At 40.6% G+C, this 21549-nt stretch overlaps 1 pseudogene; it reads right to left on the bottom strand.

Moving 5' to 3' along the window:
• Nucleotides 1-21549, bottom strand: part of LOC111832971 (uncharacterized) — a 34003-nt pseudogene that overhangs the window by 5011 nt on the left and 7443 nt on the right.

The following is a 21549-nucleotide window of genomic DNA, read 5'->3' as shown; positions in this document are numbered from 1 at the left end:
AGGGGGAGCAGTACACCCCAGTCTCAGAACGGCAGGCTTTATCACGACCCCCCCATTCACTGTTTGCATTTCACAGGAAACCAGCTGCCAGAATATTGTCGGTTCCTAAGACCAGCTTAACTGGAATGAGGAGAGACTTCAATGCAAATTGCAAGGGACCTCTGACACATTCAGTTTTGGTTAACAGAGACTCCATTTACATACGCATCACATTTATTAACTGATTCACAGTTTCATGTGCCTATACACATGTGCCATTATGTTAATGATTTAAACTGTATTTAAGGAGAATATCGAACTAGCTTGTGACCTTGTACCCATGCGTTACACCCTGAGTTTCCTGGGATAGCCTCCAGGGTCCCTTACCACCCTGTGCTGTATAAGTTGTTAGAAGATGTATGGATGGATGGATGGATGGATGGATGGAATACTAAACTTCTGCTGTCTTTCTAAACTTCTATCTTTTAAATATGAGAAAACCTTCATTAGATACCAACCTCAACTTCTTTTTCCGTGAGTGACGGTGAGCTGCAAAGAAGATTAACATATATTTTACTAAAACATCAACTTACGGTACAGGCACAGCAGTATCTGAATATTTCACATTCTGGCAAGTTCTGGTAATGATGATAATCCCATTTCCAAAGTCCCAAGCACCCTAAGGCAGAGTGTCACTCTGGGATCCTACTCACCCTGAGGCAGAGTGTCACTCTGGGGCCCTACTCACCCTGAGGCAGAGTGTCACTCTGGGGCCCTACTCACCCTGAGGCAGAGTGTCACTCTGGGGCCCCATGCTCCCTGAGGCAGAGTGTCACTCTGGGCCCCTACACACCCTGAGGCAGAGTGTCACTCTGGGGCCCCATGTTCCCTGAGGCAGAGCGTCACTCTGGGCCCCTACACACCCTGAGGCAGAGTGTCACTCTGGGGTCCCAAGCACCCTGAGGCAGAGTGTCACTCTGGGATCCTAATCACCCTGAGGCAGAGTGTCACTCTGGGATCCTACGTACCCTGAGGCAGAGTGTCACTCTGGGCCCCTACACACCCTGAGGCAGAGTGTCACTCTGGGATCCTAATCACCCTGAAGCAGAGTGTCACTCTGGGATCCTACGTACCCTGAGGCAGAGTGTCACTCTGGGGCCCCATGCTCCCTGAGGCAGAGCGTCACTCTGGGCCCCTACACACCCTGAGGCAGAGTGTCACTCTGGGGTCCCAAGCACCCTGAGGCAGAGTGTCACTCTGGGATCCTAATCACCCTGAGGCAGAGTGTCACTCTGGGGCCCCAAGCACCCTGAAGCAGAGTGTCACTCTGGGATCCTACGTACCCTGAGGCAGAGTGTCACTCTGGGATCCTAATCACCCTGAGGCAGAGTGTCACTCTGGGATTCTACTCACCCACTTGGCAGAGTCCTGTGCAGTTTCAGCTTTCTCAACATCATGTCCGAAATGTTTGGCATCACATCAGACTTCTCTTTGGGTTCCTCCTCTGTTGAGGATGCTGAAAGGGAAAAAAGAGACACTGCCTAACTACAGAGTAAAAACAATATTATTCTGCTTCTCAGAAGATAAAAAAGCATAACGTATCGTAACAGATGTACATTGGCTCACCTCTGTCCTGTTCAGCAGTTTCATTTAAATCTGGTAGCTTACATCCCCCGATGGTCTGGGTTCGCATCAACATCTGCTCCTAAACAAGGATGCACCAATGAGAAGTCAAATGGAGAAAGCACGTTTTTCCATCCATCCATCCATTTTATATACCTACTTGTCCTATTCTGAATCTCGGGGGTATTAGCATTACTGAGAGGCCTAAAATGATAGATGATTGAGTGAAACAAGCCTTCCTCCAGCTGAGAGGTGCGGACTGACTCACCTCCCGCATTTTGGAGAACTTCTGGACCTTGCCGGGCTGCATGGGGAAGTCTTTGTATCTAGACGACTTGAGCAGGGAGTCTGCAGGCTGCTCGGAGACAAAGTGAGCCTCTTCGCCTTTAGGCGCTAAGCCAGGAAAGTCAGTCCTGGCGGAAATGGAGCCCACGGCATCCCAGGACATGGCCCTCATGAGGGGGGGGAAGATCCCCATGGTCTTGATCTCGGCCGTGCAGGGGGTCTGCAACGTCGCCGGCCGGAGGAGGGGCTTGGCTGCTGACAGGGAAGCCTTCCTTCCCGCCTCCGCCCCCAGGTCACAGTCCTCTTTAGGCAGCGCTGTGGTGTACCGGGGGCAGAGTGTACCCGAGGAAACCTTCCGCTTCTCAATGGGCTTCCAGTCCAAAAACTTCCTGGAATTCTGCAACAAAAATTAAAGATTAATTTGCCATTTTACTTAGTAAGGGCAGCATAAGGCTTAATTTAAAGATACGATAGGCCCAGCTTAAGAATAATGACACTGAAAAGCATGAAATCTATAGATTTGTGTTTATTGCACCAAGTATTTGTACCAAGATTTTTTTAAATGATAGCAGAACAGGAAGTAAAACCTCAAATAAGGGTTGTGGTGTGAGAGAATACGGACCTCTATATCTTGTCTGATGGAATCTCCATGTTCTCGGACACCTGGGACCTCCATGTTCTGCCAGACGTTCGGAAATTGTTAAGCACGACACATGGCTAGTTTTAATAGAGCCAATTTTTTATCAACGCAGTGTGACAAAAGACCGTACCTGAGTAGCCTGGCAGATGGTATAAGACATCTCACTTGTCTCTGTACCAATGAAAGTTACGATACTTTTCTCAGTTTTGATGTGTGTAATACTTTAAGACGGCAAATCACTTTGAAATACGGACCCTAGGTCATACATTGGGTTTGGAGACATACCAATCTGAGGGGGAGCAGAGAGAGAACTGCTTCTGGAAGGGACCGGAGAGGAGCGCGGTGTTGGACAGGGAGACAGTCCTACAACAGGAAAAAAGAATCACTAGATCGGCTATGTTCATTTTACTAAGCTATCGTGTGATCTTACTTGGGAAGTCCACCAAATCAGAGCATCATTCACTGAACATTAACATCTAAAGGGAGTTTAGACTAATATTAGCACAACCCATTTCAGTTCATGTTAGCTTAATGCTGTTAGCGATGTTATACAGACTGTAGGCGTGATGCTTTTCTCTTAAATATTTGTTAAGGGCCTTGGCACTTCAGTGTTGAGTAAGGTGTACTATAAACATAAAAGGAATGGAAGGTTCTGTCAGATTGATGGGAATTAAGATAGGGAAGCCAGGCAGCCCTTTGGAGTAAACAAAAACATTCTGGAATGTAAATGGCGACTTTGTGATGTACACTGTAGTTGCATTTGCACTATGAGGCCCTTCGAAGAGGAATTCTTCGTAAAAGCTATTGTGTCGTTTACATTATTTAACTGAAATTGAATTAAATTCAGCTGAACTGAATTGAGGAGTTTTGAATAGAATTTTATTTTATCTTCTAAATAATAAACCATGACAATGTGCGGTAAGAAATATATAATTCACATGTAATGCTGTTACAATTGCTATGTCAATGACACACAAACCTAGCTATCTCTCAAGGTGAAATGTCAATCAATGATTCAGAAAACTGCCTTAAATACAATTAGTGTTGCTGGTACACAACACAGCAGTATTAATCTTAGCTGAATATTCATAAACATATTAAAACTGTACGTTTCTCAACACTGGCTTCCTGGCAAATTGAGTGCTAAATGCAAAATATGACCACATGCCTGCAAAACCTTATAAATGCTGATTCACACAGATGGATCGTAGGTTTACTATGCACTTCTTTGGGTTACATCATTCACACGATGCTGGTCATCTGAGCAGCATAAGCTTCAGTGGTACAGTAACTCACATACGACTCATCTACCTTTTCATGTTTGGGGTTAAAACACTTTAAGTACTGAGAAATTAAGCTAAAAAAGTGACAGGTCCACGTCTTGGTGTGTCCAGACAATGAGTTCTGATCCTTAGATGCTGATATCAGTGATCAAGACTTTTTCATTTCATTTACAATATAAACTTTCTATTTATATTTTATACACACATTAGGTGACATTGATCACCCTGTTTGAAAGGGTCAGTCAGCCATTTTCAATTTTTGATTCTGCTGTTGGCATTCTTTCCATTTTAGATTCATTATGGAAAATTCACAGTGAATTACTTGAATGCACTTTGTGCATTACATAAAAATGTCACATACTACATATAATTTGATTAAAATCATATAAACTATCTGCGACCTTGTACCAGATAAATGGTTGGAAGACCAATGGAGGGGTGATAAAATGACAGAGTGCCTGACTCATCCGTGGTGTTATTATTATGTTGTTTTTTTTATACCCCTTCAGAAAAATTACTCATTGACTTGTAAATATGCTCCCTGAAACGTTATCATGGCAACCAGCTTATGCTTGCGTGCTCTGTCTGCCAGACGCCGTCGCTAGCTGGCTGTTAGCCGTTTCCAGCTCTGCTGCTATTTCAATCGATTTTGATGTCCAGCAAAAACATGCCTGTTATTTTTCTGACACCGACTCTGCAGTCAGAGAGAGAAGCTCCATTTACAGCTGGAGAACATGGGCCCCTGCAGTGAACGGTAATACTACTGACAGGCTAATGGAACAGAATGGCAGAACAGCTGCATTGTGACTCTATGCAGAACAGGAAGTCATAGCTGCAGTCCCAGATGTGCTAATAAAAAATCTGACAGTCACACAGACTTTAACACATCACACAGCAACACAATCCCCCGATTTCCCCTTTATATGAAAAGAGAGATTTGAAGGTTCATGCTTTACTTGAGGGGACAACAAATATATATTATTATGCTATTACTTATGTATCAATTAACCGCAAACTAAGTCTTAGTTACATACTGATCTCATGTTTGTTCATCATTAATGAATTGTCACACATCTTATTATCTAAAGCAAGTACTATGTTTGTTACTATATCGGTTAATTATGTAAACCTTTGTGAACTACTGAAGGAACAACAGAAGGAAGTACAGCAGGAACAAATAATGAATAACACATGTAACATAACTGATCTCATGCAAATTCATTATTAATGAATCGTGACACATCTTTAATCTTCACTATATTTGTTCATGATTTGTACTTTAGTGGTAGCTGAGTTAGTTATGTTCCCTCAAGTAAAGTGTTACCACTGGAGGTGTAGCGTGTGTGATATGGCTGGAAAGATGCAGACGAGGGAGGTCTTGCTACCTGTGGGTGGGTCTGAGAGGCTGCAGGTCGACCGTCTCCCTCTTCGCATGAGGAAGCGGTCACTGACCTTCTTGGCCTCCTCCAGAAGCTCGAAGTTCTTTCGTATCTCCTCCTCCGAGAGCTGCACGTTAGGCAGCTGGTCCTTCACCAGATCTATCAAGTGGCCCCTGCTGTCTGGGGACCACGAAGACACACACAGAGTCACACACACACAGAGTCACACACACACACACACAGAGTCACACACACACAGAGTCACACACACACACAGAGTCACACACACACAGAGTCACACACACACACAGAGTCACACACACACAGAGTCACACACACACACACACACACAGAGTCACACACACACACACACACACACAGAGTCACACACACACACAGAGTCACACACACACACACAGAGTCACACACACACAGAGTCACACACACACACACACAGAGTCACACACACACAGAGTCACACACACACACACACACAGTCACACACACACAGAGTCACACACACACACAGAGTCACACACACACACACAGAGTCACACACACACACAGAGTCACACACACACAGAGTCACACACACACACAGAGTCACACACACACACACAGAGTCACACACACACACAGAGTCACACACACGCTAAAATGTCTTATAGGAAAGATGGTGCCACCCTTCACTGTCTAGCATAAAACAATCTCATCCACTGCCAATGTCTCAGGGAGAGATCAAAGAAAATAAGTGAAAAGAAACAGCATTCATATTCGCTGCTGATCAGCATCGTACACTGTACAATAATAAAAAGCCTATTTGGAAAGCAAGTATGAATACTGTTATGGTAAGACATTTTTGTGTTATGAGACAGTCATGTGCTGAGTGGAGACCGTCAATGCAGTGGAGCTTTGAACTCACCGACTGTGGTTATGGGGTTTCCCAGCGAGGAGACATTCCGGGGCAGCCGCGGTCTGGGACTCTGCAGTCTGCAGCAAAACGTGTTTCAACACCGTCAGAAGAAGATCATGTAAATCTTAGTTATGCTATCATCGTACAAAAGCTCTACAAAAGCACAGTGAACTGATTATCAACAGAAATGTCTTGTGATTTCACAATTCTATGCATTTTAAAGCTTTAGGTACTTAAAAATAAGCTTTCATACTTTATTTAAGTGTTTAATTGAAAATATCCCATGGTTCATTAGTGAAGCTTTAAAAATACACAACTAACAAAATTTGGAGGTGCAGCAAAGCCACCTCAATGTCATGAAATAAAAAAAGGAATCCCCTTTTCATGTTTGATGCTGCTGTGTTTACCTATCCAGTTCAAGTGGTCTGGGATCTTGGCTGCCTGCATTAGCTTGTGCTGGGAAGATGATGGATGGGGGCTGTAAAACCATGGTAACCTCTCTGCTTTCCAGGGGTGGGCACTAAACACGAAAACAAACACGAGGTCACCGACACTGAAAACAATAAACACAGCACAACACGATCCTGTGGTATAACTGTTATCGCTCTTTACTGAAGCAGGAAAAAGACAGATTCTAGGTCACATACTTCATCTTGTAGTTGACACTATATTAAAGTGCAATTGATCCTGGTGTAACAGTAACAGTATTAATGCATACATGCTACACAGAAGGTGAAGTTCTGTAGATATAGATGTAGCTGTATCAACAACATACCAGGATCCACAAATGCTGAAATATCTGTAATATGTGGTGATCATAATTTAAAATGGGGGGGAGAACTTAACTAATAGAGTTGTTAAAATCTTATCTAGCTCTGATTTAAAGGAACCCAGGGTTTTAGCTTGCGCTACACTAACAGGAAGACTATTCCATGCTCTGAAACTACTTCTAATGACATGTATTGAAATTAAATATTGAAATAAAAAAATACTTATGGAGTTCATTAACTTGTAAGATATGTAAACGGGGAAAAAAAATAAAGAGTACATATTTCATGCAGTTCTTTTCCTTTTCTGATTAGTAGGTGGTCTTGAAACAGCCAAACACAATATTTGGCCAGGCCCTTTTGATGAGCATAATCCCCTGAGACAAAACAAGGCCCCCATTATCACATGTACTGAGTCACCCTGGCGTGAGTCAGAGCTATACCTCGTGTATTTTGCAAGCATAGCTGACATGCAATGCCTGCATTATTTCTAAACTGCTAGGTTTTCAGCACATTGTCCAATTAACTTCTCAATGAGAGCACAAACACAGGGGAAATTCTATGGTCAATGCTGACAGTTTTATAGACTTGTACAGTTTGTTTTCAAATTAGATCATGACCCCTTTATCCGTACCATGATTAATGACTGACAGTGGAAGATCGTGTGGTCACCTACCTAAGTTTCAGAATAGAGTATATACCTGCTCTCAGACTGTTAAAACTCCATTATCTGTGCCCAGGAAGACAAACAAGACCGAATGGGTGTAGACGTCTTAAAGAAATCCCATACATGTGGATCACAATGTACAAAGTCTTCTGCAAACATTTCAAGTGAAGTTTTCTCAGATAACAAACAGGAATTCAAGGTCTACACTGAAAAGCTTGTGCTCTTTGACTCTGTCTTTACAAATGAGACAGAGCTACCACCCATAAATGCTTAAAGTAAAAAAAAAAAAACACACAATAATCGAAGGCTTGACCAGCAATGGAAAAAAGGAAAACATCTGAGAACATTAATAAAGACTTATTGTAGGATATGCAAAGAGAAATCGCTGATGGTTCAGGTGCCATCAACAGGACAAACAGCCAAAGCCAAAGGTTCACACAAACAGTCACAATGTCACCCATACCTACAGGTTAATGTACCATCTAACCATTGATTTAGAAGGAGAGTGGAGTTTGAATAAGAAGAGGCACTTACTGAGGTTGGGGAGCTGGACGAGCTGTCGAGCTCCTCTGGTGAGTCCTCTTCTTCCTCTGGCAGAGTGGGCATGGCGGGGGGCAAGGGGACCCGGGTTCGAGGGCGAAGACGAGGAGTCGAGGACGTGCCAGAAGCTCCTTTGGCGTAATGATTTGGGAGGCCGTGGGGCTCCGGCAGAGGAGGGCAGTGTAAACTCCCGAGTGCTTCACCCTGTAAGCACAGCACACACAGTGTCTATGGACACCGCTTCAGTGAAGCACACAGAGAGCATCTTCACCACCAGCCGCTTCATTTGTTTTCCATTTGCATGTATCCAGCAGTCGTGATCTGCTTTGTCCTTTGAAAGGGGTGACTTTTAACCCATAACTTTATGATGCAGTGTTGCTGTAAATTGAACAACAATTCTTGCACTTAACCAGCACAAACAAAACACTGCTAATATCTTATTAAAATACAGAGCTTCACTGTTTGATGTATATAATTTAGATTATATAGTTTAACCATATTGGTAACACTTTTCTTAAAGTAGTCACATATAATGCCTTATAATGCATTCATAAAGTATTATAAACACAGCTATAACTACGTATAAGAAGGCATAACACATTACAGCCATGTTTATTATGCATTATCAAGCCGTCATCTATAATGCATATAAATATCTTCAAAATGAAGTACAAAGCATCCTTAATTCTTATACTGATCATTATAACGCATTAAGAAGGTATCTGTAGTCATAATCAACATGGCTGATATGCGTTATGCCTTTTAATAAACAGTTATAGCCGCATTTATAATACTTTGTGAATGCATTATCATGCATTATGAAGCAATCTATAATGATGGCTGTTACCAAAACATTATTTCATTGAAAACCTGATTGTTAAATATTTAAATGATAAATTATAGCCAGTAATTATATACCAGCAAAATGTATGTGCCCTGCCATGCCACCTGGAATACCCCCTGGCTTTGTGCCGTTTCCAGCCTTGCACTGGCTCTAGGATTAGCACTTTGAAGATGGATGGAATATACATCTTGATGTAGCCACTATAGCCACCTTTATTATATTTTTTATTACATTCAGTTCCAGTGCTGGGTTGGGTGAGTAATATGTTGCACTTGTCATGCATCAAACATAAACAGGCATTTACAGCAAAAAACGTGTTTCCTCTCTGACAGTCTGAATAAATTTGGTGGGATTTTTTTTTTTGCAGACGTCATATGGGCTGTCAGATAACTTCTTGTTAGTAAAGGCTTTGCTCTTTATATATTGCCCCCCCACCATGAACAAATCTGACAAATCTGTGAAGAAACTGTTTTTTTTTTCTTTTTTTATGGTAGTATATCATAATAAAGAAATAAACAGACTCACTTATAAGTAACTTCTATGAAAGAAAATTGAGACTCATATATTGCTATGCTATCAGCTTTGTGTTGCGTTGTACCTGTATCCAATACAGCAATGAAAAGACTTTTCCTGTGTCGCAAACCCACCTTGTCTGAAACCACCAAAGCTGGAAAACGTACCACCAAAGTCTTCCTTATCTCAACATCTGCTGCCTCTGACTGGAAGCTGTAACTGTTTTCTGTTGTCTCCTGTCTGCAAAAGGCACATTAAACATTTATACAAAAACAAATAAGCTTTTCTTGGTTTCATTGTTTTACAGGTATGTCGCATTTCAGCCAATTTCAGGTTCAGTAAAACTGGGGAACTGGGTGAAACTATGAACTTACACTGAAAGGAAGATTTTGTCTTGCCACATTCTTACAATAGCTCAGTAATGCTTTACTTGAGGGGACATGAACAGTGTAGTAGTACATGCTTACATAATGCATTAATTAACCAGTAACTAAGTGTTAATTATGTACTAATCCCATGCTTGTTCGTCATTAATCAATCCTGACAATTCATGTATTTCATGGGGTAAAAATCATGATCTGTTCATGAGTAGTAAATGAGTTAAGTAACTTTTGTCCCCTTAAGTGGTCGTACCATTATTAATTAATTAGTTAACTGTTAACGAATATAGTGCCTGAATGGAATAGATGAACTGTCATGATTGATTAATGATGAACAAGCATGGGATCAGTATATAACTGACACTTAGTTACTGCTTAATTACCATGTACTACTACATTATTCATGTCCCCTCAAGTAAAATGTGACCAATAACTCTCCCTAAATATCAGATTTGCTTTCAAGAAAAGGTGATTAGCTGTATAACTTTTCATTAACTTAATATTTACCCTTTAAAAATAGACTGAGGCAAAATGTAAAAATAAACACAGCACAAATTAACACAATAGTACATGAGAAGAATTACGTCATATTGTGCTCCAAGGTATGCTAATGTGTACAAATAATCACCTTCCTACATGCTCTTTGGTATCGCATTTGGGGACAGGCTGGGGGCATGTTTCTGGGTCAGGCCCTTGTGATTGTGGGGTGAACTGGGGGTGGCCACTCTCAGACAGAGGGGGTACAGAGTCTGAAGGGGTCTCCTCAGGTTCTGCGGAAGAAGTTTTAGCTGGAGGGAGGAACCAGATCAAACCAGGAAACTTGAACATTGACCACATATATATGTATAAGTACATATTTGACCATACTGTGAAAAAGTTACCTAAAGAGGAAGATCCAGCGCAATCATTGTCGTGCCAAGCATCCACGGGAAAGCAGGGATACCGAAGTTGTGAGCTTTTGTCTGCAGAGCAGGCAATCCCAGAATCCTCACTATTCTGCCAGACACAGAAAATTACACAGAGACAGTTCCAGGGGACTTCAAGCATACGGCCCAAAAATCACAGCGTTTCAACTCCAGGTTAAATAAATGTTTTATATCAATGCCTGTTAAATCAGGTAACAGGGAGAAGAGAAATTATATCATTCTTTTTTCACAATTTTACAATTGTCTTTAAAAAAAACACAGTGAGTGTTGGACTTGATCTAAGCCTTGAAAACGTGTATCTGGAATATTTTAAAGTTCAGAGTCTGCATACTATTCTGCTTCACCTGCTGTCAAAGCAATTAAAATTCAGGATTCCCAGATGTTTTACAGCTATATAAAAAGACTGAGCATCGGGGGGGGATCCAGTATATAAGACATTTTATTCTTGGAAAAAAAATGCCTTATGGTAAGCATATCAGAGTGACGTGTTTCTCAGTATGGAGGCGGGGCTAAGACACAATGTGAACATGTGATCATTAATTACGTCTAAATATGGCAGCAATTGGGCAACTGTGACATTCTAATACTTAGAATACTCAGGCATGGTAGGAGCCATTCAGAGACAAAAAAAATGACCCTTTATGTCACATTTATTATCGTGAGCTATTTTTAAAACAGCTTCCCTGTGATGCCAGATACACTGTTTGGGACAGAAAATAGCATGGCAACCATTAGGAGGCCCAAATATTTTGAGCACTCCAGGGAAATCTAGGCACTGGTCTCCCAGCAGACAGATAAGACTGGTGAGAATGAAAACGTATTATGAGAATGGATACGCTGCATGAAATTGGTCCGCAGCCAAAACAAGAACCCCTTCCTAGTCTAGCTATACATTGCAGTTGATCTGGAGTTTGGATCTTCATGACAACCATGTAAAGGACCATCCCACTGTGCACTGCTGCCTGCTGGCTCAGGATGTTTTGGTTTCGCAGCCCACAGACACTTATCAGTGCTGCGACTTCAGGACATTCCCAGCCCACTCATCCGTACTCCAGTTAAATACAAAATCAAATGTAAACCTCCACTGTTCATTTTTCCTGGTCTTTGTTCCTTGTCACAATCCACAGTAGCTGTCTGTCATCAAAGGTCAGGCCTAAATAAAGTTTGAGTTCTTGAGATCATCTATTCCTCTACCAAAATGGTATCAAGTGCCTTTTCTAATACTAACAGTGCAACACATGCAAATATCAAAAAGAACATAAAAACATTACAAAATATTTCCATGTTGTAACTGTCTATACAAATGAGTCCTCCTCTCCATCAGCATCAGAGGATTTTACTACATGTAATTCATTATATACTGTATACATATTTAAATACATAACATTTAATTACATTTTATTACACCATGAACCTTGTCCAGGATAATGATATATGAATGGGTCGATTGATATTTTATTAGTGTTGTTTCGAAAGATATAACATATTCATGGACCAATTGGACATTATTCAAATTTTCTATGAATTTATTGCTTTGTGGGAAACTCTTTTGCATGTTGGGCCCATCTGGAACACTCATCCTTGCTTTCCCTAAGGAGGTTTCTCTGTCCTTGTCCACATAGGTCACAGCTGTAAAGAAAACAAACTCGAAAAGAACACATAACATTTGTGCTCGCTTGGTCCCTAGGGCAAAGACCAGTCCACTGCATTGAGAAATAATCTAATATACGAAAAAGACAAGCCTAACAGGTCAGCTTAACTGGTATGGGGATGCATGCAGGAGAAAGATATTGGTTGTTGACTGTTGGTTGTAGGAATGTGTACAATGACAGATGTAGGTGCGAGAACTAAGAACATGGAGAGACAGGAATAGTAATATAGAAGTCTTATGCCAGAAATTGTATGAATTAGGAAATAAGTTTGTTTTCTAGAATTAAAGATCTAACAGACAATATCAACCACAACATGGAACATAAGAACATAAGAACATAAGAACATAAGAAATTTACAAACGAGAGGAGGCCATTCGGCCCATCAAGCTCGTTTGGGGAGAACTTAGCTAATATCTCAGAGTTGTTAAAATCTTATCTAGCTCTGATTTAAAGGAACCCATGGTTTTAGCTTCCACTACAATAGCAGGAAGACTATTCCATACTCTGACTACACGCTGTGTAAAGAAGTGCTTCCTCAAATTTGTTTTAAAATGTTCTCCCGCTAATTTCCACTTATGGCCACGAGTTCTAGTATTTAGACTAATATTGAAATAGTCATTTGGCTGAACAGCATCCAGACCCGTTAGAATCTTATAGACCTGAATCATATCCCCCCTTAGTCTCCTTTGCTCAAGGCTGAACAGATTCAGTTCCGCTAACCTCTCCTCGTAAGACATTCCTCTAAGACCAGGAATCATTCTCGTAGCTCTTCGTTGCACCTTTTCTAAGGCAGCAATGTCCTTCTTGAGGTATGGTGACCAAACCTGCACACAGTATTCTAGGTGGGGTCTTACCAAGGAATTATATAAGTGTAACATCACCTCCCTTGACTTAAACTCCACACATCTAGAGATATAACCCAACATTCTGTTCGCCTTTTTTATTGCTTCCCCACATTGGCGAGAGTGGGACATGGAAGCATCAACATACATACCGAGATCTTTCTCGTAATCAGCTACCTTTATTTCAGTGGAACCCATAAAATATCTGTACTGTATATTTCTGCTCCCTGCATGGATTACCTTACATTTATCTGTGTTAAATTTCATCTGCCAAGTATCAGCCCATTCGCTAATTAAATCCAGATCCCGTTGAAGCCTCTCTGCTGCTTGATTAGTATCTGCTACCCCGCCCACCTTAGTGTCGTCTGCAAATTTAACCAGTTTACTGTATGTATTCGTGTCAATATCATTAATGTAAATTAGGAACAATAGTGGTCCTAAAATTGAACCCTGCGGTACCCCACTATAAACGGAGGCCCACTGTGACATAGTGCCTCTAATAACTACTCGCTGCTTCCTATCAGTTAGCCAGTTTTTGATCCAAGCTGCCACAGTTCCTAAAATTCCTGCAGCTTTAAGCTTTAACAAGAGCCGTTTGTGGGGGACAACATCAAAGGCTTTCTGGAAATCTAAGTAAATCACATCATAGGCCTTTTTGTGATCAATTTCACTTGTAGCTTCCTCAAAGAACTCAAGCAGATTCGTTAAGCAGGATCTACCTCTCCTAAATCCATGTTGGCTATCCTTTATAATGTTATTTGCATCTAGGTAATCTACCATTTTCACTTGAATTATAGCTTCCATTATTTTTCCAGTAATGCTAGTTAAACTGATTGGCCTATAGTTTGCTGGATTACTTCTATCCCCTTTTTTGAATATGGGTGTTATATTAGCATGCTTCCAATCTGATGGTACCACACCCGCAGATAACGATTTCTGGAATATTAAAGTCAAAGGTTGGCTAATAATATCCCTCATCTCTTTCAAGACTAAAGGTAAGATGCCATCAGGCCCCTGCGATTTATTTATTTTGAGTTTAGCTAGGCTTAGTATCACATCAACCTCAGTTATACATATATTGGTCATAGACGATGCTGTATTCGTATTAATTGGTGGTAAATTACTTGTGTTCTCTATTGTGAACACCCTTGAAAAATAATCATTAAACTCGTTTACCATATCAATTTCGTTATCAATTATAAGGCCCTTACTATCCTGCAAATTAGTGATTTCAGCTTTTAGTGCTCTCTTAGAGTTAAAATATTGGAAGAAACCTTTACTGTCATGCTTAGCCTCCAATGCAATTTTTCTTTCTACATCCCTCTTTGATAGCCTAATGTCATTTTTTAACTCTGCCTGTAGACTTAGATACTCCTGCTTGATTTTGAAATCATTAGTTATTTTCCAGTTGTGGAACAGAGCCCTTTTCCTCCTGACTTTATTCTTAATTTCCTTAGTAAACCACCTTGGTTGTCGTTTCCTAGATTTAGTTTTGCTGGAAACAGGTATGAAGTCCTCTTGCACTTGCAACAATGTGCTTTTGAAAAATTCCCATGCCTCTTCAACTGTTTTGCTATTTAACTCTGTCCAGTTTACAGTTTCTAATTTCCGTCTCATACCATTAAAGTTAGCCTTCCTAACATTGTATACTTTTAATTTAGACTTTGCTCTTCGGACACTAAAATTAACCTCGAATTTAACCATGTTATGATCACTACCGTACAATGGGTCTAAAACCTCTAATTTTCCAATCCTATCCTGGTTATTACAAAAAACGAGATCAAGAAGGGCTTCTCCCCTGGTAGGAGTATTAACAAACTGAGTAAAAAAACAATCCTGTACTAATTCCACCATCTCAAGTTCATTTACAGAAGAGCCAGAGACTGTGTCCCACTGTATCCCAGGTAAATTAAAATCACCCATAACCACCACATCATTTTTATTACTCATAATCCTGATATCATCATATAATATTCTGCTTTCCTCTACAGCTACATTAGGTGCCCTATAACAAACCCCGACAATTAGGCCATTTGAATCTTTAGCATCAAGTTTGATCCATACAGCTTCTGAATTTTTATTTTTATCAGTGAGTTCCCTTGCCTGCAAGTTTTCTTTTACGTATACTGCAACACCACCTCCCTTCTTGCCTATCCGGTCTCTACGGAACAACGTATAACCATCCATATTATATTCATCACCATCATTGTCACTCATCCATGTTTCAGTTATTCCTATAATGTCGTAATTGTCTGAAGAAATTAAAGCCTCTAAGTCATTAATTTTGTTTCTAATACTCCTAGCATTCAAATACAGACCACTAATGGTAGGCCTTTTACATTGTCTACTTTTAATATTTATTTGGGCTTTCCGTCTCTCCCCACATAAATTCATAACTGACCTCCCTGCCCCCCCAGTCCCTAGTTTAAACATTCCTCAACTATTCTGCACATACGCCTCCCCAATACACTGGTTCCCCTATGGTTCAGATGCAACCCGTCCGGCTTGAACAGGTCCCACCTGTTCCAGAAGGTCTTCCAGTGCCCCATAAACCTGAACCCCTCTTTCCTACACCACCATTTTAGCCACGCATTTAATCCCCTTATCTCAGCTAATTTTGCCTGACTTGCACGTGGCACGGGAAGTATTCCAGAGAATACCACCGTGGATGTTCTGCTTCTAAGCTTATCCGCGACTTCTATAAATTTATCTTGCAGAACAGCCCTTCTGCCCTTTCCTATGTCATTGGTGCCAACATGCACCACGACCACTGGATCCACCCCGGCTGGGGCCAAAAGCCTGTCCACTCGATCTGGAAGGTCCCCTACCTGGGCACCAGGCAGGCAAGACACCGTACGGGACCCTCTATCACGGGTGCACACATAACTATCTACACCTCTTATAATTGAATCCCCAATGGACTTTGTATTCAGTCAGAAAATACAGCCAAAGCCATCATAATCAAATCTCACAATAGCTGTTAGCATGGTATAAGTATGGTACAGTGAAAGTACGGGCAAATATACTCATTATCCCAATAGTAACAGCACCATTTATCAACAATAAATCGCTGACTTAATCCAATTTGCAGCTGAAAACAGAAGCCTTAGACAGAATGACTTGTAGCCAAACATGCATCTGTCTAGGATATGATCAGCAGGTGAAAGGCACATTAATTCCCCACCTCTGCTGGTACCTGGGTCACTCCTGAAGGTCCAGTATCCACGTTTTCCAGCACAGCTTAGGGCCCTGTCACCAGTCTTCCTTTATTCCTCTGAACTGGAGATTTTTACCCCAAAGCCCAACAATCCTGAGCTCCTTTTTTCTCCTCCCCTTCTTTTTTTTTTTTTGCTCCAGCAGCCTCTCTTTCAGTTATGGAAGCTTTTACCATTTAAGGGCAATGTTTCATCTGCCTCCTTTGGAGGAGCTTGTGAATGGCAAGCGTAACGCAGTCCCTCCAAAATCTCCTCCTCAAAATTCACGCATCTTTTTTCTGAGCCTGCTCGCTTGTAGGGATAAGCCATTGGAGCTGAAGTCCTTCGACATGAGGGAGATATGAAGTAGGCACTAGAAGAGCAGTGTTCACTTCAGCTGCTCAGATGCCAGCTAATTACTCAACAAAGGGGCAGTGCGGAGAGACTTGGTAGATTAAGCAGATAGGTATATGTTAGTGGCCCCTAAGGATGGGATTCACTTAAAACAAAATGCAGACCCAGGATTTGAACCCATGCCTTCAAAGGGATAGAAACCTAAACCCACCACTTTAGGCCACTTAACCAAGCAACCATCAGAACTAACAACATTCCCTGAATTTTGTTGTTGGAAGGATTCATTTCAAGAGTGGTGACCCACAATGCATTGCTTCCCGACCAGGGTATGCACTCCACCCCCCTCTTAGGCTTCAACAAAAATTGAAAAGAGCTGTTCAAAAGCTCATCATTCTTTTTTCTTAGAGGGCAAAGGTTACTAGGTTTATCTGCGAAATAAATACTACAATAATGATAGAGTAAGATTTGGATCAGATTCAGACTTAGACATGCTATCAATACAATTTTATTTTGCATGTAGTAACTGACTAAGTTTAACAGCACTAAATTATTAGTATTACCAGAACTAATTTCCATAATCTACTGAAAACATTATAGATGGTGATGCCATATCCCTCTGATTTGTCAATGAATTTAGGCTACTATTTGTAATTTACCCTCTGTATAAATGTGTTACATAAATAAAGTTGCCTTGTATTGAATGCAATTCATGCAACACTTAATATTAGAAAACTTTCTATTGGCACAGCAAAGAACAAGTATAATGAACTTCTGAGGATAGATATCTGCTTATAAAAGGCAACTGACAAATCCTGCTCATTCTGCCTTTATGGAACCTAATGTAACCACGTCTACCTCTTATGACTGGCTGGTTCTCACTGTTCAGGTAAAAGGGAGAGGAGTGAATTAAGGGCAGGCAGTGAAATTTGGGCACAACAATAAAAAAAGAATGGCTCTCAATTAGGCTCTGTTCCCTTCATTCGTACCAAAAAGCTGCTCAAAAAGAACTGGATCGTTTGCAAACATCACATTAGTGTTTATTGAGTTCTGACACTCTGAATGTTAATGAAGGATTTGAGATATCAATAAATTCGACAATAAAGCAATTTGGCGAATCAGGCACAAACACCAGTTGATAAGCAGATTCACGTCTCTAATTTAGTCCTACTCTAATTTCAGGAACAGCTATCAAATAAATGAATACCAGCTGTTCTTCTACATTGTATCTGCAAAGAAACAACAGTAAAATTCTTAAAGCTACAAGTTGCCAGAATTTCCAGATGTGCCTCTTCTGAAATCAAACAACCAGTCAAAGAACATAATACTACCCTATTTAACAGCCATTTGATGTGTAATTATGCTTTAGCACATCTAATGGCCCAGACTTAGCTCAGCAGTTCCTTTAAACATAGCATGCATATGAAGCTTCAGAAGAAATATTTACACAAACTTTTATACAATAATTTCAAAAGAGCAGCTATCGAACTTTATGAACTTTATGTATTACAGCTAATCTTAATTTTTAAAGTCAATGTTAAAGTCATTTACCTGTGTACTGCTTCTTCTTCCTTCTGTAAACAAAGATTTCTTCTCTGTCAGAATGGAAAAAAAATGCAAAAAAGGTCAATTCTCTTGAACACCACTGCTCAACCCAAATAATGATTTGCGACTGAATTTTTCTAAAGATGAGTTCTTCACAAGATGTCTTTCAGATGCTTTCTGGGGACTGACAACCAATCAGCTCTGTGCATATATTTCAGGAGATCATCTCTTCCACCTCCTTTTCATATCTATGGGCAACGATAACCTGGCAACCATTTGCATCTGCCAATAACCAATCAGATGGTCTACACCAGACCCTTTGTATCATTCGCCTATGAGCTTCTTAAACAAGGCTACGTGCCAATAGGATTTGCAAGCGAGAGACATAATAATAGGGTCACAAAACATGAATAGTCCAAACAGAGGAAATCAATAGGCTGATATTTTTGAGACTCTTTGTTTTTTTTGGGCCAAATGCAGCTTATAACAGCAACGAGGGCAAACAACATCCTTATGACCAGTATCATAACAGCAATTGAGTAACTGGCCATTATTCATTAGTAATCCAGAAAACGGGTATCTGTTTGTTAATGCACTAGCTCCTTCACCTTTTAAATAAGGCTCTTACCCGATTGAAACACATAATCAAAAATTAATCATGTAAACTATTCAACATTGGAAAACACCTCAGTAGAAAATTTATTCTATTTCAGATTCTCTGATAAACTAAGCATGTTAGGTTAATTCTTCTTTAGCGTAATTTGTCAAATAATTTGTTCGCTTCCAGCAGAGCTATGATTGAAATATCATAGAAAACTTCCTCTAAACAACCCGAAAGTTAATAACTATTATCTACATTTTTTCAAACTTTTAAACATAGTAAAAACTTTCCAAATGATTCCACAGAAAAAATGTAGAAATGCAGAAGCATTTAAATAATCCAAAAGAAGTCCTACATCTGTAGGCTAGTGCACACTTCGGCTACGCTGTAAAGTTAACAATGAGCAGACATTTTTAAGCATTAGGATGACTGATCAAACTCAAGTCAGTTTCTAAATAAGAAATAAGAGACATTTCCCATGTGTGCAAGATGTAAATTTGTCTTAATTTAATTCTATTTTTAATTCCCAGGATTCTGGGAACTGAATTAGGCTTCCCTCTGTCCTTTTATGGAAACAACTTTGTTCAGATCTATCACTGTTCAGGTCGCGTGATGCAGTATTGAGGGTAAATGTGGCCAGTGGATCACTAAACTCGACTAAACTCAGCCAGCTTGCAAGCGTTACTCCCGCTGCCTAATTTTAGGCTGTATGTTTACACATGTATTTATAATCCACTCATACATCTTCTTCTTTCACCAGACTATTCTAGGAGGTATAATATGCACCTTATACCGACTCAATTAGGCACAACATGCTGTCTTTTAAACAGCAAGTGATCAGTTATTAAATGTTATTCTTGGCATTAAAGTCACCACTCTGTAACTGTGAATAAGAACTTAAACAAGAAATAAAAAGAAAATAATAATAGTAAAAGTAATGACAACAGGGAATTGTGTTCTTTAGCATTTTATTACCATGATGTCATGATGATTATCTTTGTGAACGTTCTTGACTTGCAGTACATTGTGCAGAGAAACAAGAAAAATGGCAACTGAATCAGATTGTGGCTCTGAAATAGCACTATCACGTTATTTTAATGTTTTGAGTGTTTGGAGATGCAGTGCTGAGTTTTTGTTATTGTTCCTGAGGCGAGAGTTTTTAAAAAAGGAAGGACGACTTAAGGGCTGATATTAATTTTTTACAGCAACTAAATGAACCCATGAATGAGTTAGCTGTGTTATTCCTAAAGAATGCAGAGAGACAGGCTAGAAGTACCTGCCGCAGACAAACAACAGACCTCGCATCTAGACACACATACTGCAGCGCAAGAACAGAAAGGATCTAAGCTCTATATCAACCGCAGGACATGTACCTGAAAAAGGAAAGGCGCACTAATTTTCATACTGCACATTCCGGAATGTCAGGAAATCTGAGTTGTAACTGGGCTACATGGCAATTGTACAATACCGTTCATAGGCTGACACGGAGCGGTCTTCCTGTCCAGACTGATGGCTTGCACTGTGTCGGCCTGTGTCATATCTGAGGTACAGCTGGGACCCACGGACTAGAGACGGCCATTAGAGAAATCTTAGCTCATAAGCAAAGATCAAACACCGGAGTCACTAACTAACATATAACATGACTGTTCTTAAAGTTGGATATATATGTTTTTTTTCATTAACTTAACCGTCAAAATAGATATTTATATAAGCAGTGTCTGTTAAAGTTCATATAAACTGTACAGAGAAATTAGCATTTAAGGAGTTTCAATGAGAAACATATTTTATGACATACCTGCTCTTTTCTGATTGAAGTACATGCTTCTATCCAGTTCCTGTGGATTTTTGCTTCTGTTGCCACAAGCAATTCCTCCTCAGTCCTCTGGGTGGCAGTGTCCATCCTCATCTTTGCCTGGGAAAAACTCTTCTCCCTTGTATGGTCCAATTCAGTTGCCTCAAAGGCCTGGCTCACTATTGTTTCTGTTCCCTTCAGGGAAACATGAATTTCTGTGGCTGGATCAAAAGTGTTGTCTGGTTTTGTGACAAGGGCAATAGTTTCTTCCACAGGATCTGTGGCTATCACCACATCCTTCTGCTGTCTATTTTCATCCTGTTTGTGGCAAGCCTCTTTTATAGGATCTTCAGAATTTGCTTCACAAACAGAAGGCTTCCAACCCTTGCTGTTTCTAAACTTGCTTACTTGCTGTTGGGTAATCCTTTGACCGACCACTAGGCGGCACACCTGGTCTTGAAGCTCCAGAACAGTGCCCTCAATTTGTCGCAGCCGTTCCACCACCTCTGTATGGGCCTGGTCAACCTGAATGACCTCTTCCATTACCCTGGCTTTGTCATCCTCCAGCTTCGATGCTCTCCAACAGTTGACAGCGACCATCTCCTTGACCTCCAGGGCTAGTTTCTGGGTCTCTCTTAGCTGTTGCTCTTGCTCAGTCAGTTTCCTCTCTGTCTCCTCTTTTAGTTCCTTCTGCTGCTTCAGCTCCTGTTCACTGAAATCAACCTTCACCACTATGCAAGAAAAACTTTCACCTGGACGTTCAAGAGACTTTAAATCTAAATGGAGCATATTTTCAAAACGCTGACGTTTCAAACTGAATGCATCATTACGAT

The sequence above is a fragment of the Paramormyrops kingsleyae genome, chromosome 11 (genome assembly GCF_048594095.1).
Source record: "Paramormyrops kingsleyae isolate MSU_618 chromosome 11, PKINGS_0.4, whole genome shotgun sequence".
NCBI classification, from domain to species: domain Eukaryota; kingdom Metazoa; phylum Chordata; class Actinopteri; order Osteoglossiformes; family Mormyridae; genus Paramormyrops; species Paramormyrops kingsleyae.
The sequence above is the reverse complement of the archived record's forward strand: the minus strand, read 5'-3'. Positions and strand labels throughout refer to the sequence as shown.